Below are 17,425 nucleotides of genomic sequence, written 5' to 3' on the forward strand. Positions count from 1 at the left end.
CATAATACTGTCACTACACAAGGCAAACTAATGCACACAAACACCAACACACACTAGAAACAAAAACTCTATCCCCGACCCTAACTCAGAAATATGCGCACTCACAAAAACACATGCAACACCAATATCCTTACCTAACCCTTATCCTAAAACACAAACACACATGTACACACTGTAACTCCCCTGCCTTCTAATTCCAGCTCACTTGTTTTGAAGAAATGGTGGTTTGAGATAACAGATATTCAACTAGCCAAATGTTCAACAATCTCACCATCAGTATCATTTGTCAACCAATGCAACTTTTGACAAAATGCACAGAAGCCATGTATTTGTTGGTGGCTGCTTACCTCATAAAAAGGAATGTATAAAGTTTGATTCTACCTTTGGAAAGAAAATTGGCTACACTTAAAATGGCCCATAGAGGCAGGTAGTCTATAAATTATCTATGAACCTATAGATGAAAAAAAACATTTTATACTTACATATATATATATATATATATATATATATATATATATATATATGCATATGTACTCAGGCACACACACGTGGGTGTCAGAAAGTGTGTGTGTGTGTGTGTGTGTGTGTGTGTGTGTGTGTGTGTGTGTGTGTGTGTGTGTGTGTGTGTGTGTGTGTTTAAGAACAATTTATTCTGAGAATTAAGGATTTTTGACATTGCAAGGTGTTTTATGACATAAAAATCACTGATTTGATGATATGACTAAAAATAGAATAAAGTTATCAGTTATATTACAATATATATTAAGCAGACCTGATAAAATATTTGAAGTGCAAAGAGCTTTGAATATTAGGAATAACATGAAAAAAAGATTAAACCTATCAACACAGCTGTTCATTACACTTACATGCAATATATGAATTATAGCGCAGTAGTTGCATTAAATTAACCATCTTTGTATTGCTGTTGTTGAAAATGGGCTTTTAAGCCTTTCACATGCATTCTGACAACGTAGAGTAAAAATGTTTGCACTGTGCTATTTCATGTGGTAAATTATGAACAAACCTTGCAAAGCACTTGTACAAAATCAAACATGTTCTTTCTTCTGATAATTGCATAACTATGTGGGGAAGAAACAATGATGTTAGACTATGGGGAATGATGAAGTCTAATGAGTTGTGCTAGTAGCCATGGCCAATAATTGCCAGACTCTGGCAGATTAACTGTGCCTAAGAATTCCTGATATTCTGATATAGAATATGATGGCTTCATTTCTCCATTCTTTTGGGCTTCTAATACCATTATGAGAATGGACCCCATTCCTAAGTCAAAGTATGAATAAAGCTTATGAAATTAGTATTGTTTCAGTCTTTGATGTTAACTAAAAGTGCTCTTTGCAGCACACACAATGTGCACAGAATTGAGTCCTTCTGCAATTCATATATAGTTACATGTATTGGTAGCATGTCTAAATACTACTGTCAATTCTTTCAGAAGAGACCTATTATTCCTACTACTATTGGAACCATCTGGGTATCCTTCTTTCACGTTGCCTCATTTCTGCCTGCAAATCCTGGTATTTTATGACTTTGTGTCTCTCTGTACATAAGATACTGTAATCACTGGGTATAGCAATTTCAATGATCAATGCTACTTTTATCTTCTTTTCATGTGCTACTATTTCTGGTTTTCTCACAACTGTTTCTTAAGCTGTTGGTAGTGGGTGATGCCATGTGCTATAAACTTCATAATTTTCTGTAATGCTTTGCGGCTCACATTTTCCATGCTTCTCAGCTACTTTAATATTGTAATGTTTGCATAATCCCCATTGCAACAATCTTGGCACATTATTATGCCTTTCAGTATACAGGCCCTATGCCATTAGTGTATCACACCCAGCAACAAGATGTGCAACTGTTTCCAGTTCTACTTTACAAAACAAGCATTTGTCACCTTCTCTAACATATTCAATTTACTTTGCAAACCAGTGTATATGTAGTTCACTATCCTGGGCCGCCAATATTAACCTTTCACCTTTTGGTTTAATTTCACCTGTCCATAATTATTTCTGCATCAGATCCTGATCAACATGAGATTGTTCCAGGAATTTTCAGTACTTGCAACTATATTTATGTTCTTCCCATATTTCTTGCTTTCTCATCTGATCCTTCATTTTATATTCTTTCTTTTATTTTTTGGCATAATCATTTGCTGCCTGAATTTTATCTACTTCTGGTTTGATTTCTATGTGAAACTAATCAAGGAAGTCATCTTAGACTTGTTCTCCTCATGTTTTAAAACTTTCACTCTGTATGGATCTTGTGAGTTCAGTAGATATGTATGCAGTCCTATGACTGCAGCTCTATACATGTAATCAGTTTTGAGGAGGCCCATACCTCCTTCTGAATGCAGAATATATAATCTTGGTAGACACTAATTTGTATAAATCTCTGGATAAGCATAAGGCATTTCTCATGGTTTCCTGTCAAACTGATCCATTACCTTTTGGGGCCAGTCAGTCACCCCAAAACTGTAAGTTAGAACAGGAAGGACAAATTGGTTTATAGCTTGGACTTTGCTTCTAGATGTCACGGTGTTTTCAGCATCAGTTTTAGTCTTTTAAAATATTTCTTAAGTTTTCTTCACATTTGTTCATGTTTCACTATCAATCCTTCACCAGTTCCCATATATTTATATATTCCCTCCTGTTCAAGTTCCTTTATATCACATTCCTGTCCCAGACTGATATTTTCTTGGTGCTGAGGCTTTCCTGCTCTAAAAAATGCTTTTTCATATTTATCAACACAAAATGACATTCTTAAATCATTAAGAAAGTTTTGACCACTTGGAGATGTGCCTTCAGCTAATCATCCACAAAAAGAAGATGAGAAATCTTCACACTTGTTTTCTGGAAGCCAAATTGTAACCATGACCTACTCTAAGTAGACTGCTTTATGGTTAAAGGCAAGACAAAAGAGCAGTGGTGACAGAGTCACCCTGGAATTTCCCCCTTTGAATGTTTATCCCTAAGATAATAATTTGTCCTTTATCATAGCTTAGCTGCAGAGTGATTTGCTACTGTTTCACAGCCACAGTAATGTAAGCAGTCCTTTATCCATGAGTGTAGCATGCTGTCAAATGCTTTTTGTAATCTATCCACACCACACTTAGATTCTTCCCCCTTTTCCTTTTTGCAATTTTCCATTAAAATTTTTTTAACAACAAATGATCCTTTGTTCCATATGACTTTCTTTTATTGCCATTTTATTCTATTGCCATGATTGAGTTTTCTTCTAAAGGACTATAAACTCTATTAGCACCGGTTTCAGTACATAGTTTATACACCATTAGAAGGTAAGTTATTGGTCTATAACTTTTCAGGATAGCTTGTAGATGCCCTTACTTTCACTGCTGCTGTATTCTTAACAGATGGAATTCCCTGCTGTGGAAGCCCAGAAGATCGGCAAATCTACCCAAAACTACTTGTTGCTTTTAAATGGTACGCCAAACATCGCCCAAATGCTCCTTGCATAGTGCAGAGTGTGACGGTGATGTTCAGGCCTACCATACACTGAACTTCTTTGCTGCCAATCTGAATATATCCTTTCACTGTCGATCTGTTTACCTGCAACTGTTTTCTGCCTGTTGAATGCATTTTCATTCTTCGGTGACTCCCTACGCCTGTTTGCTGACTTCTATTGCAGTTGCAGATAAGTGCCTCATTGAAGAATTTTTTTTCTTATCTTTTTACTGCTCCATGGGATTAATGTCATCCAGGAAGAGTAAATGCCAGTGTAGCAGACAGATTCCCCATAAAGACTGCCCCAATAACTGTCTGTTTTTTTCTAGGAGCTTCTCATGACCATACGTCTTATTCTATTTGTCAGGCGTTCATTCCAAAAACCCTTTGCAGTAGACTTTCTTCTCTTTCCTTGTATCTTGAGAACCAGTATCTTAATCTTGTCGCTAAAGATACAATGGAAGAAATCTCCCACCCCGAGGGTCAGCCTTTAGGGAAGAAGAAGAGGAAAAAGATGTGACAGGATTCTTCCGCTGTACAGACTGTACCAGGTGTTTCTCCCAAGGCCATTACAAACACAGAGGCTCACCTGGTTGTGTTGGCAGACTTGACTTCTCTGTTGCCACTGTGTTGGAGGCCAGTGATGGACTGACTGGCAGCATGTCCGAAGAGGCTTTGCAGGTGTCCATCTCAGACATTCAGTGGGAACCATGGCTGATTTTTTCTGAGAGGCCTTGGGGAGTTGGTTGAGGAAGAAGTTCCTATTATACAGTTCTTGACTGCTGTCCTGAGTCTGAGCCTTCTCAGCTTTCAGGAGGGGACACTCCCTTATAGAAGAAACAAAAAATTAAACTCATTTCTTCTGCTCCTACAAAGTGAGTGGCAGGCCTTTCGCTCAGGAACTATTTGCTGCTTTAATGTCTTTAAAGCCTCCTCAAGGGGGGTTAGGTTTCTGCTCCTCCTTGGTTCTCTACTCCTCTTAAAATGCCTGGAGAACAGCATCCTTTTGAGGATGAGTCAGATTTAGATACTGAATCGCTGACTTATTCTACTTAAATTCCTTCTCCTTTAGACTATTGGTCAGAGGAGGAAGAATCTATTAGTGCAGATGATCCTTTTGAGGAAATTTCCTTTGGGGACAAACTCTCTAGGATAATGGATTTTTTAAGTGGGATTGTGCTTAGGTCTCTAATATCCATAAGAGGTACTATGAGTTGTTGCAGTTGCACTCCCTAAACCTGCGGCTATTCCTCCTGTTTTGGCTGCTTTTATGGATGCTTTTTCCAATGCCTCTCATGCGCCTGATTCTCTACTCCGTTCACTAGAAACCTGACAGGTTTTATAGGGTGCCTGAGGATTGTTCTTTCCTATATAAATGTTCTGCTGCTGATCCCTCTGTCATGTCTGTAGCCTCTGATAAACTGTCTCAATTCTTTCCTTCACCCAAGTTATTACCTTCTGACAAGGAGAGTAGAACTATGGAAAGGTTGGGTAAGAAGGTTTACACTTCTGGTACCCTAGCTTATAGGGCTGTTTATTATCAGACCTATATGTCTAGGTATGTGCTGGGTCCTCTTCCTCATGCCTGTCAACTTATTTCTGATTTTCCAAACTCTGAGGGTAAAAGTTCTGTTCATTCTTTGCTAGGGACTTCTTGTCAAGTTATTCATCATTCTATTAAATGTAGTTACGATGCAGCAAATGCTTCTTCTAGGTCTGTTGTTTGAAGTTCAGTGATGAGGATGTATTCTTGGCTTAGGCTTCAACCTCTACCTGATGATATTAAAGCTAAGTTGATGGATGCTGCACTGAATTCTAAACTTCTGCTTGGGAAAGTTGCTGCTGGTTTGTTTAAGTCCCTTCAGGATAGGGGTTAGGCCTTACAGGAGCTTAAACGTGTTTGTTTCTCCTGTGCCTAAATTTCAGAGAAACTGCCCTGCTAAGCCTGTCTTTGTTCTTAGGCAATCCCATCCTTCTACTAAAGGGAGGAAGAGTGGAAAATGGGCTCCTCCTGCTAAGGCTTCAGTTTTCAGGGACTCCAAGGCTTTCCTTTCAGAAAAAACAGGTGATGAATGACTGTCTCTTCCAAGCCACATTCCTCTTTCTCTTCACTTTTCTCTTTCTCTTCCTGTTTGGCTTCAGATCACACAGGCTTCTTGGGTTCTGTTGATTATTCCTCAGGGATACTTCACGATGTGGAAATCCCATCTTCCTTTTATAGGCATTCTTCAGCCTCCTTGAGAGCAGCTTCCCTTTTTCCCAGAGGTTCTTCAAAATCTCTTGACATAAGGTACTATTCAAGAGGTGTCTGTGTCACAAAGGGGGAAAGGACTCTACTCCAGACTGTTTCTAGTGAAAGAAAACAGGGCACTTGGAGACCTATTCTAGACCTCTCTCATCTAAACACTTTTCTAAAAGTGCCTTCTTTATGGATACTGTCCCTTCAGATTCTGTTGCCTCTCTTGCTGTCTCAGGCCTATATGCAGTCTCTGGATCTCAAGGATGCTTATCTCCATATTCCAATCCATCCTCATTTCAGGAAGTTTTTGCATTTCTCTGTTGCTTACTGGCATTTTCAGTTCTCTGCTTTACCCTTTGGCCTTTCTACTGCCCCACAGATGTTCACCAAATGCCTTGCTCCTGTGATTTTTACTTACTTAGATGATCCTCTCCACAGACCCTTTTGTGAAATCTTCATTTTGCTATTTCCCTTCTTCAGAGCCTGCGGTTCATTATTAATTTCAAAAAGTCTTCTCTGACTCCTTCTTGTGATCATGTTTTTTCTGGGTTGTAGGATTCAGATGGTGGCAGTGCTTGCAACTCTGCCCCCTCCAAAGTCCTTAACTCTCATTTCTTTCTTTCAAACTCTTCTTCCTCTGGCTTCCATTACTGCCAGGCAGCATCTGAGATCTCTGGGTTCAGTGGTTTGTGAAGTCAGTGCAGCTCCAATATGCACATCCTCGAGACTTTGTAGTTCCTTTTCTTCCTTGTCTCAGACTTCACTGGTGAATTCAAGTAATTATCTGTTAATTCAGGGATCCCTTTTCATCCCCCTCTTCCCTCTCAGGAATTGTTCACAGATGCTTCAGACATGGGATGGGGGGGCAACATTTGGCTCTCTAAAAGAACAGGGGGTGTGGTCACTTTGTCAGCAGAAGGAGCACATCAATGTCAAAGAGATGGGAGTCTTCTGCTGGCTCTTCAGTACATTCATCTTCTTTTCTGCCCAGGACCTCTCAAGGTGATCACAGACAATACCACAGTGATATGGCATATTAACAAATGGGGAGGAACGAGATCTAATCTTCTTTGCTTGTTGGGACTTCTGGTATGGGATCTTGCTGTCAAGTATCAAGTGACTCATCAGGCAGTTTATATGTCTTCCAGTCAGAACCTTGTGGCAGACAGTCTGAGCAGGTCCTTAACACAGTCCCATGAATGGATGCTTAACAGGGATGTGTATATGGACATTATCCACTAGTGTGGTACTCCTCTAGTGGATCTTTTTACCTCCCCTCCTAAGCAGAAAACTTTCTCTGTTTTGTACCAGAGTCCCAGTTCCTCTGATGTGGAAGGTGGATGCCCTCTCATTTTCTTGGAAGGCTATGTTTCTTTATACATTCCCTCCACTTCCTCTCATTCTGAAATCCCTGTTCAAGATTCAACAGGATGCTTCCAGAATCTTGTTGGTGACTCTCTTTTGGCCGCGACAGCACTGGATCCCTCTACTTCTGCATCTAGCCAGGGGCAATCACCATAAGTTACCTCATGGGGTGTATCTAATCACACAAGACAAGGGATCTTTCATCCATCCCCACCTGTCCACGCTTCAACTGACACTCTGGGCGATAGGATTTTGACTCCTCACAGATACATTTTTTTTCTGAGGACTTGCTGCAAGTCCTGCCAGGAAACCTACTACTAGGAAATCCTACTTATCCAAATGGAAGAGGTTTTCTGTTTGGTGTCTTTCTTGTAGCCTGGACACACTTACTGTGGATGTTCTGCTGGATTTCTCTTATTTGTCTGAGTTGCTCAATGCTGGTTTCACCTATACTTCTTTTAAGGCCCACTTATCAGCTATCTCTGCTTGTCTGCCTTTTTCTCCTCATTTGGCTCCTAGATTTGAGGTTAAACAATTTCTTAAGGGTGTCCTTAATATTAGACCTCCGAAGAAGCCTGTTCCTCCTCCCTGGGATCTTAATTTTTTTTTTTTGCAAAGTTGACTCAGGCTCCTTTTGACCCTGCTGCTTCAGTTTCCTTGCTACATTGTTAGCTCTTATTTCTGCCAGATGAGTGTCTGAGTTGCAGGCCCTTATGGCTTGTCCTCCTTTTTCAGTCTTTCATGAGGATAGGGTGTTCTTGTGTACTAACCCTTCTTTTATGTCTAAGGTGGTTAATGAGCTATCACTGAATCAGTCTATTAATCTGCCTACTTTTTTCCCCTGTCTGCAATCTGATGGTGAGAGGGTGCTGCATACTTTGGACATGCACAAGTAACTCAGGGTTTATTTGGATAATACTAAAGATATTAGAAAATCTGATCAGTTATTTGTTTTTTTTTTTTCACCCAAAATATTTGAGACTCGCTGTAGCCAAGCAAACTATTTCTTCTTGGATTTCTAAGACTATTTCCTTTTGTTACACTTTTCATGGCAAGAGCCTTCTTTCTTCAGTTAAGGCTCATTCTACTAGAGCTGGGTGATTTTTCTATGGCTTAGATATTAATTCTGTATTTGACACAGCCACCTGGCCTTCTGTGCATATCTTTACCAAGCACTACAAGTTGTATGGCATTTCGAGAGCTAGGGCTGGTTTTGCTACTGACGTTCTTCATTGCTTTTTAGGGGGCTCCTCTGTACCTTCCACCACCCAAGTTTCCTCTTGAACTTTGGCACTCTTCCATCTGTTAAGAATACTGCAGTAGTGAATTTAATGACATAGTACAGTTCTGTCAAATCTTACCATAATGGCAGATGTCCTAGCCTTCACTGCTGCAGTATTCGCTCCCTCCCTCCATCCCCATATTCATTTGCCTTCCTAGACGTACAATTTACATCTTGGGTTTCTTGGACCATGTTCCTACTGGGACATTCAGTTCTGATTATGGTAGGCCTGAATGTCATCTCTATGCCCTACTCTGTGCGGGAAGCATTTAGGTGACGTTTGGCTTACTTGTTAAAGGCAACAAGTAGTCTTGGGTAGACTGGACAGACATTTGGGCTTCCAGGGCAGGGAATCCCATCTTTTAGAATACTGCATCACTGAAGGCAGGGACATCTACCATTATGGTAGAATTTTGCACAAATGTACTGTTCACTCTTAAGGATGAGTATTGTTTTTCCTGTTGTTAACCAGGCTGGCGTCTGCTTGAGATGAAAATATATGGAAAATATGTTAATTCTTTTAGCTAGAAGTTAGGTATTGCATCTGGGCCTGGGGCTTTCCAGTCTGGAGCATTTCTTAGTTTTGTTTCAATATCTCTGGATGTTGCTACATCTTATTTCATATCCTGTACATTTGAACTTCTTAGTGTTTCTTTTACTTCTTCTATCCATTCAACTGCTTTGTTATGTTCCACAGGGTTTTTCGAGATATTACACCAAAATGTGTCTATTTAATCTTTATGGTCATATTTCTTTTCCTTTTCTGTAAACTTTTTTTTTGGGTCATCAACGAACTGCTTATTTTGTACTTTTCCTTTATATTTATCAGCATATCTTCTAAGTTTCTTTGCTTGTGCTGATATCTTTCGTTTATTATTTGCAATAGTGTATGGCAGATCCTGGTCTGTTCTGATACTCTATATTGATTTTATCACATCTATCTTTCTACCTATTTTTGTTGATCTGTTCCCTCTTCTATACTCTTCTGACAGTAAAAGGTCTTAATTGCTTTATAGTTTTCTCTATGTGATACTTCCATGATGGCTTTTGATTTCTGTAGAACTATATTAATGTATATACCTTTAAGAAGCTATCCAAGGGGTTGGACAAGTGTACAAATACTGAGCACGTGTGAGTCTGACTGCCATTTTCTAGTTAGCTGTTGAGATGTAAGAATGTATGTATGTAATCTCTGTTTGTTATGTAGTTTGCTCGCATTTAAATATGTTGCTATCCATCCTGATGTGTTCATATGTATTAAAGTATCTGAATGAAACCCCAAGGACATGGAGTCAGAAGAAGCATACCAAAGGGGCATGGAGTCAGAAATAGTGTGGATAAAATATCTTAAGACACTTGCTTAGATGCTGGTGGAATGTACAGGAGTGGATCATCCCAAAAATGTGCAAACATCTCAAAACATTCAAATTACTATGGAAAATGTATAAAATAAAGTCTGAATTGCATAAAATTAAAAATAAAATAAAGGAAAATGAATTCATTTTCACAAAACATATGTATTTTTCATATTAAACAAAGATATTTGAGTTATTAGAAGTGTATAAAATGTTTACATGTTTGTACAGTGTTACAGTAAAGTTATAAAGTACAGCCATTACAGAGCATATTTCACAAAGTAAATAATTTTGAAGAGTTTATTCTGCATTTGAATGTTACAAGCTCACAGAACAGTTTGTTCATACTTAATTACAAGGGCCATATTTTCAGTGTGTTTGTGTATACTTTGTGTCCATGGCAGAAGAATTTTGAAAACACTCAGCGCACTTGTGTTTGACAGGAATATTGCTGAGAACTGGAAAGTGTTTGAGCAAGACTACGACATTTTCATACAGGCTGCACTATCTGATAAAGATTACCATACAAAGGCATTTATTCTACTTAATTTAGCTGGGTCAGAAGCCATTGAAAGGGAACGTTCATTTGTGTATGCACCTGCTGTCTATATAGGAGAGAGGGAAAACCATCATAGTGTTGTACCAGCTTAATCAAGGGAGGGCCTAGAATGCTTTAAACATAAATTTAGAGAAATTTGTAATGCCCAGACAAATGTTACTATGGAAAGGCACTTATTTTACACATGGAATCAAAAGTCTGGTGAAACTTTTGCAGCATATATAACTGACCTGAGAAATAAGGCTAAAACGTGCAGATCTGGTGACTTAAGGATGAGTTAATAAAGGACAGACTTGTGTGTGGTATAAAACATGATGCTGTGAGAAAAAATTACTTTGTGACAGTGATTTTACTTTGAATAAGGCCATTGAGATCTGTCAGATATATGACTTCAAATAAAAGCACACAAATATGCTTACAAATGAGAACAGCTCCAGAAGGCACAGTGCTAAAGCTCATGTTGATAGTATGCAGCACATTGCTAAACAAAAAAAAAAAAAAGGCCCAAGCACATGGCAGCTGTAACCCCTGCAGCAGTCACTGGTAAACTCCAGAACTTTCTAACAAATTCTCGACTTCACACAGTCTCAGTGAAGCATAAGAGTGAATCAGCAAACTCAAAGCATGGGCCCCAACCTAGTTTCATTGCCAGCTGTCGTAATTGTGGTGGAAGTTATGAGTCCAAAAGGGAAAATGTTTAGCTTTTGGTCAGCAATGCAATATGAAATCATTTCAAAAGGTTTTGTAAATCAAAAGGCCCACATTCTTATGTTAAAAGGGAACATTTTAAAAAAATGAGTTGATCAGTTAGACAGTGACAAGCCAACTCTTTATGTCGATGGTGTATCAGTGCTTCTGAAACGGTCAGTGCAGTAGATTTAAGGGGAAAGAAAGAAGCATTTTGCACTGTTTGTATAAATGGCAAACTCACAGAGCTCAACGTTGATACAGGCTCCAAGGACAATGCTATGGCTACAGGAACATTTGCTAGAGTGTGTAAAGGCAAAAGGCTTGATTTGGCAAGGTGTATAAAGCTTGTTGCTTATGGAGGTGACAAAATTCAAACCAAAGGCTCAGCAGTGCTTTCATGTTACTCTGCTGGGAGAAGCCTACAACTTATAATTTTATGTGGTGAAGAGGCACATCCACTCATCATTAGAGCTCAGAGACATTTTGTAACTGGGACTGCTTTCATTTAATAAGGGAGCCCACCATGTTAGCTTGAAAGATAACTACTCTAATTTTGCCCAGTACGTCTTTTCTACCTATGTTGATTTTTTCAAAGAAAAACTATGCAAACTTTTAGTTGTGTACTCCATGAGGTTAGAACCGGAAGTCAGTCCAGTTATCAGGTCAGCATGTAAAGTTCTAATAGCCATGTAGGACAGGATCAAAGCCGACCTAGATAACATGGTGCGACAAGGGTTGATTTGCCCAGTTTAAACTCCAACTGAATGGATATATTCCATGGTGGTAGCTCGTAAGAAAAATTCATATAACATCACATATGTATTGACCCATAATATTTGAATAAAGCACTAAAAAGACCTCATTATCCAATGCACACAGTCAAAGAAGTCACAGCCTTGATGCCAAATGCCACTGTTTCTTGTCTTAGATGCAAAGAGTTCATTTTGGCAAATTCAGCTTGAGAAAAATCGTCATTGCTCACTACATTTAGTATTCCATTTGTCAGGTACAGATTTTTGAGAATGCCATTTGGGATAAATTCTGCAAGTGCAGTCTTTCAACGTGCAATGTTGCAATTTTTTTCTGGCTATCCTTGTGATATTGTAGTAGACAACATACAAGTAGGAGGTTGTGATGAAGCTGAACATGACAGAAACCTCAGAAAAGTTCTAGAAAGGGCACATAAAGTGAATCTAATGCTCAATCTACACAAATACAAATTCAGGCTACAAGAAGTTACTTATCGTGGTCATTTATTTACTAATACAGGCTTATGACCAGACCCTTCAAAGCAAACAGACATTCTCGAGATGCCAGCTCCAGACAATGTTCAAGCGCTGCAAAGTATTCTGGGCATGGTCAGCTACCTAGGCAAGTTCATTCCAGACTTGAGCCAACTTTCAGCATCAGTCAAAGAGTTGACACATAAAGATGTATTCTGGTCTTGGTTAGAGGAACAGCAAAGAGCATTTGATGTCCTGAAACAGAGAATTGCTAGTCCACCTACTCACAGATACTATGATGTTAACAAAACAGTTACACGTTCCTGTGATGCTTTGAAATTTGGTCTTGGTGCAGTCATTCTACAAGAAGATCAACCTGTTGCCTATGCATTGAGAATTCTTAGTCAAACTGAGATGCATATGCCCAGAACAAGAAGGAGCTTTTGGCAATTGTGTTTACATGTTCGAAGTTCCATGATTATGTTTATGGGAGACCTATCCAGATCTAAACAGACCACCAACCATTAGTCACTATCTTGAGAAAGTCAATGCATTCAGCCCCAGCCAGACTGCAATGTATGATGCTGAGATTGCAAAAGTATAATTTCACTCTTGTCTGCAAGAAAGTCAAACATCTTTATCTTGCTGATACTTTATCCAGATCTCCCAGAAATACAACAGAACAGCACGAGAATGAGAACCTTTATTTTGAAGTCATGAATGTGAGAAATTTTTCTTCCACACATCTTGAGAGATCACACAACCACAGATCTGGTTTTACAAAAGCTCAACCACTTTATCAATCAAGGATGGCCATCAAAGCAATCTAGTTTACCTCAAGAAGTATAACCTTATGTTTCCATACAGAGATGAGAATTTTTCTGACAAAGGTATCATAATGAAAGGTCTGAAAGTAATTGTTCCAAAGTCCTTGCAACCAGAGTACATTACTATCTCACACCATGGTCACCCAGGAACTGTATCTACCAAAAGGAAAGGTGAGAGGACTTGTATTTTGGCCGTCTATGTCACAGGACATTGAGAGAGCACTTTTATCTTGTTCAGTGTGTAACAGTGCAAAGCCATATCAACAGAAGGAACCACTTCACCTTAATCAGAGTCCGGAACTACCTTGGTCAACAAGAGTCACCAATATCTTTGAGTGGAATGGTCATCATTATTTGGTATTAGTAGACTCTTACTCCAATTGGTTTGAGATTGACCTATTTCCTAAACTACCATCCAATACTGTCATTACTAAGATGAAGCATCATTTTGCTCTCAATGGTAGTCCACACAACATTATTTCTGACAATGGCACACAGTTTACAAGCCAACAGTTCAAAAGATTTTCTGAAGAATGGGACTTTACTCATGTCACATGTAGTCCAGGGTACCCACAGTCAAATGGTTTGGCAGAACTGTGCGTTCTAGTTCAAAGTGCAAAACAGTCACTAGAGAAGTCAAAATGAGATAATAGTGATGTTTTCCTGAATCTCTTGAATTTCAGAAATGTTCCTCATGATAAACATCTTGGTTCACCTGCTCAGAGATGTCTGTTGAGACAAACCAGAACCACATTACCAATCAGTAGTCAATTGCTGGTTCCATGTGTCAAGAACAACAAGCCAACGAAAGTCAATCTGTTGAAGAGGCATTTAACCCAGAAATCCTACTATGATAAAACCAGCAAACTGCTCAATCCATTACGAAAAGGAGAAGTGGTAAGGATGCAGATGTCCAAAGATTATGATCGGATTGGTGTCGTGAAGAGTATATATCTAGATGCAAGATTGCACATTGTGGAATCAGGAGGAGCAACTTTTACGCAGAATCAGAAACATTTGAGACCGGTTTAAGAGCATATAAACTCCCCTCTTAATTAAATTCATTCTATCAAGCCATACTTTCAGAAAGGAACTGTATAACTACATGGACACATGAATTCTAACATCGTGGGAGGTTGGCATAATGGTTAAGGTGTTTATCTTACAGACACAAGGTGCAGGGTTTGATTCTTACATTGGGTAATTGGCTAGACTTAAAATAGCCCAGAAGGGCAGTTAGCCTAGTACTAATCTATGAACCTATGAACCATATACAACAGCACATAGTCTGTGAGAAACACTCTTTATCTCAGAGTGAGTTGTCTGGTGTTCCAATTCCAGAGGAAATTCCAGAGGACATTCCTGTCCCTATGATGAATTCAGAAGTTCCTGATATGAGTTTTGCACCACAGTCTGTCCCTGTTGCTAAATTTGGTCCCAACTGTTATGTTACGAGATATGGTTGAATCTCTAAACCCTATAGCAGATATGAAGCAATTTGGACATGAACATTGTGTTTCTTTATGATGTACATAGCAATGCATGTCTAGCTCTGATATTGTTTTTTTCAAAGGGTAATCTTTTTAAGAGGGAGGATGTCGATCAGTATGTGTGTATATACATTTAAGAAGCTATCCAAGGGCTTGCACAAGTGTATAAATACTGATCATGTGCGAGCCTGGCTGCCATTTTGTAGTTAGCTGTTGAAATGTAAGCATGTGTGTAAGTAAGCTCTGTTTGTTAACTAGTTTGTTTGTATATAAAGGTGAACTATCCTTCCTGATGTGCTCATATGTATTAAAGCATCTGAACGAAACCCAAGGCCTTCTTGTTTTATGTATAAGAGATGAACGAGCGACAATTTCTTTCCTTCCTTTCCCCTTATTACCCTATGTTTTTTTTGGTAAGTCTTCATCTGTTATTAATTTAGCTGCACAACAATATATCCTGTTTACTTCTGTTATATCACAATGAATTTATGTCAGTAGACTTAATTACTATGTTCATTTGCTTTATCAAACTTCTAACATTTTGGGTCTTACTTTCTGTAATCTATTTCCCTCATTGATGTTAATATACCTATCCACCTTTGTTAAATCAAGCTATTCTTCCCTTAATCATTTTCTTCTAAACTAAGGGTACATTCTTTGTTCACCATTTCCTGCAGACATTCTACGGAAAGTTCTAGAACATCTTCTTGTGACATATTCCCTTCAGCTTCATCCTGTGTCATCTGTTGCTCTTTCATTTGAGAACTCACTGGCCTAACACTCCGCAGCATTGACTGTTTCCTGTTCCTTCCCTTGCTGTGCAATTGCAACTAAACTTTTTGTACTGGTTTCCTAATGAAGGCCCCAAAGCACCTTCATATGACAGCTGGTGGGATACTTCCCATTTCTCCAGTTTTTCCTTAATTTGGAGAGTCATTGTTCTATCATGCTGTTAAGATGGATTTTCTACATTAAATTCTTTACTTTGCAGGTATTCCATAAAGTCAGTTTTTATTTCTTTACCTTCTCCATTACTAATGATCTTTTCTCCTTTACCTCTTTGTTTTCTTTCTTTCGTTTTCATATCTGGATACCTTTGTCTGTATTTCTCATCAAATATCTTTGGTACTGCTTTTTTGTATTAATTAGTTTGGCCTTTTCCTTTGCATAAATATTGTACCATATCAGGTCAGTTTTCTTTCCCATGTCCATGTTTCTTTTTTAAACCTTTCAAAAATCTCTAGTTCTGCTGATGTTAAGGAGCATGCCTAAAATGACCAGTGACACTGAAAGATAAGATGCCTCATTTGCGAGTACTGTTGATATTGCAGGCAGATGTGTATGTTTATGCGTATAGGTCATGAGCTTTTTCCAGCTGTTGCCCAGCCTGTACCATACAGTTGAGCAGCAATGAACCTCTAGGGTTCATGACATACCAGATCTGTGACTATATGATTATCAGCCGATACTTCCTGAGCTAAGAGCTGGTTCTAGCTGTGTAGGATATTTGTGTGATTTTCATGTATCCACATAGCTAGAGAAGTAATCCTGTTGAATATAGAGCTAAAATGTGCTAATCATGAAACATGCATCTGGGCTCTTATAACAATACAGAGGTACCACAGCTGGAGTGATTCAGACAGCAGGCTCTTGAATCTTGGACAAGTTGCTACCTGACAGCTAGGGTGGGGTGAATGGATAACTATCCTATATTAAAGGTGTCAGCAGGAATCATCAGCATTACTGCTATTCAGTTTCTTAATGCCCACAGTGCATTTGTATTCTAGTCTGAAGTATTTAAGTGCTCTGTGTAAGATTTAGTACCAGCATTCAAGAACAAATACCAAAATACTGATACTGCATTTTTGGTTATGGGTGAAGTGCTCAGCACTCTCTCTATGACATTTAGCTATAGCAAACCTCTTGTTACATTGTCAACTAGTGGCTTACTGCAGTTTATAGGTTTGTTTTTTTTTTTGGATTAAGTGTTATTTGTTTTTTCTCCTGAACTTCAAATTGAGGGTGATGCCAGATAAAGGAATGGCACATGACATCAAAATAGATACCTATGGGAAATACACAGCATTCTAAAGGGCACCAGCATTCAGCCATGGAACTGTCTTATGAATAAACCCACCTGCCTCATGCCCTAGATGTTAATGACTGCATTCACATACCTATAAAACCCCCACTCCTGTTGATGATGACAAAGGACACACAAACTTGAAGGAATGGCATTCACAGACCTGCTGGTTCATATATGTAGCTGTTTGCAAAGTCTCATTGGTGTCAGAAGTACAATCTTGTATCTGCCCCCTTGTGGGAATGAGTTGATAAAATCCTGCTCTGAATGTCTGAATACAAGCAATTCCTGTCTGAGAAAACATCATATATCAGAACTGTGTGTGTGTGTGTGTGTGTGTGTGTGTGTGTGTGTGTGTGTGTGTGTGTGTGTGTGTGTGTGTGTGTGGGGGGGGGGGGCAAACAGGTTAACAGCAAAACCTAGTGGTTTCCCAGTTATGGGTACTACAGGTCTGTCACAATAGCATCAGGAAAAAGACAATATTGGATAACAGAGATGATGGCACCATGGAAGAAGAGAAGGACTAAAACACCAGAGATTGGGAGGTCAGCATGCAAGACACCCGCAAGCAAGATGTCTGCAGAGTGGCAATTGCTATGCCTATTACAATGGAGGACATGCTGACATGTTCTTGTCCTGAATATCTGTAGCATCACACATGACCAATGTTTTCACACAGTTAGCATGACTGTCATAAGTTTATAGTTTTGCTAACAAGCTAAACACCTATAGGCCATTGTGGAGCAGCTTGTTTCCCCAGATCCTATGTTAGAATTCATGTGTCCATGTAGTTATACAGTTCCTTTCTGAAAGTATGGCTTGATAGAGTGAAT

Source organism: Protopterus annectens, chromosome 1.part2 (genome assembly GCF_019279795.1).
Source record: "Protopterus annectens isolate FY-2018-M chromosome 1.part2, PAN1.0, whole genome shotgun sequence".
Taxonomy (NCBI): Eukaryota; Metazoa; Chordata; order Ceratodontiformes; family Protopteridae; genus Protopterus; species Protopterus annectens.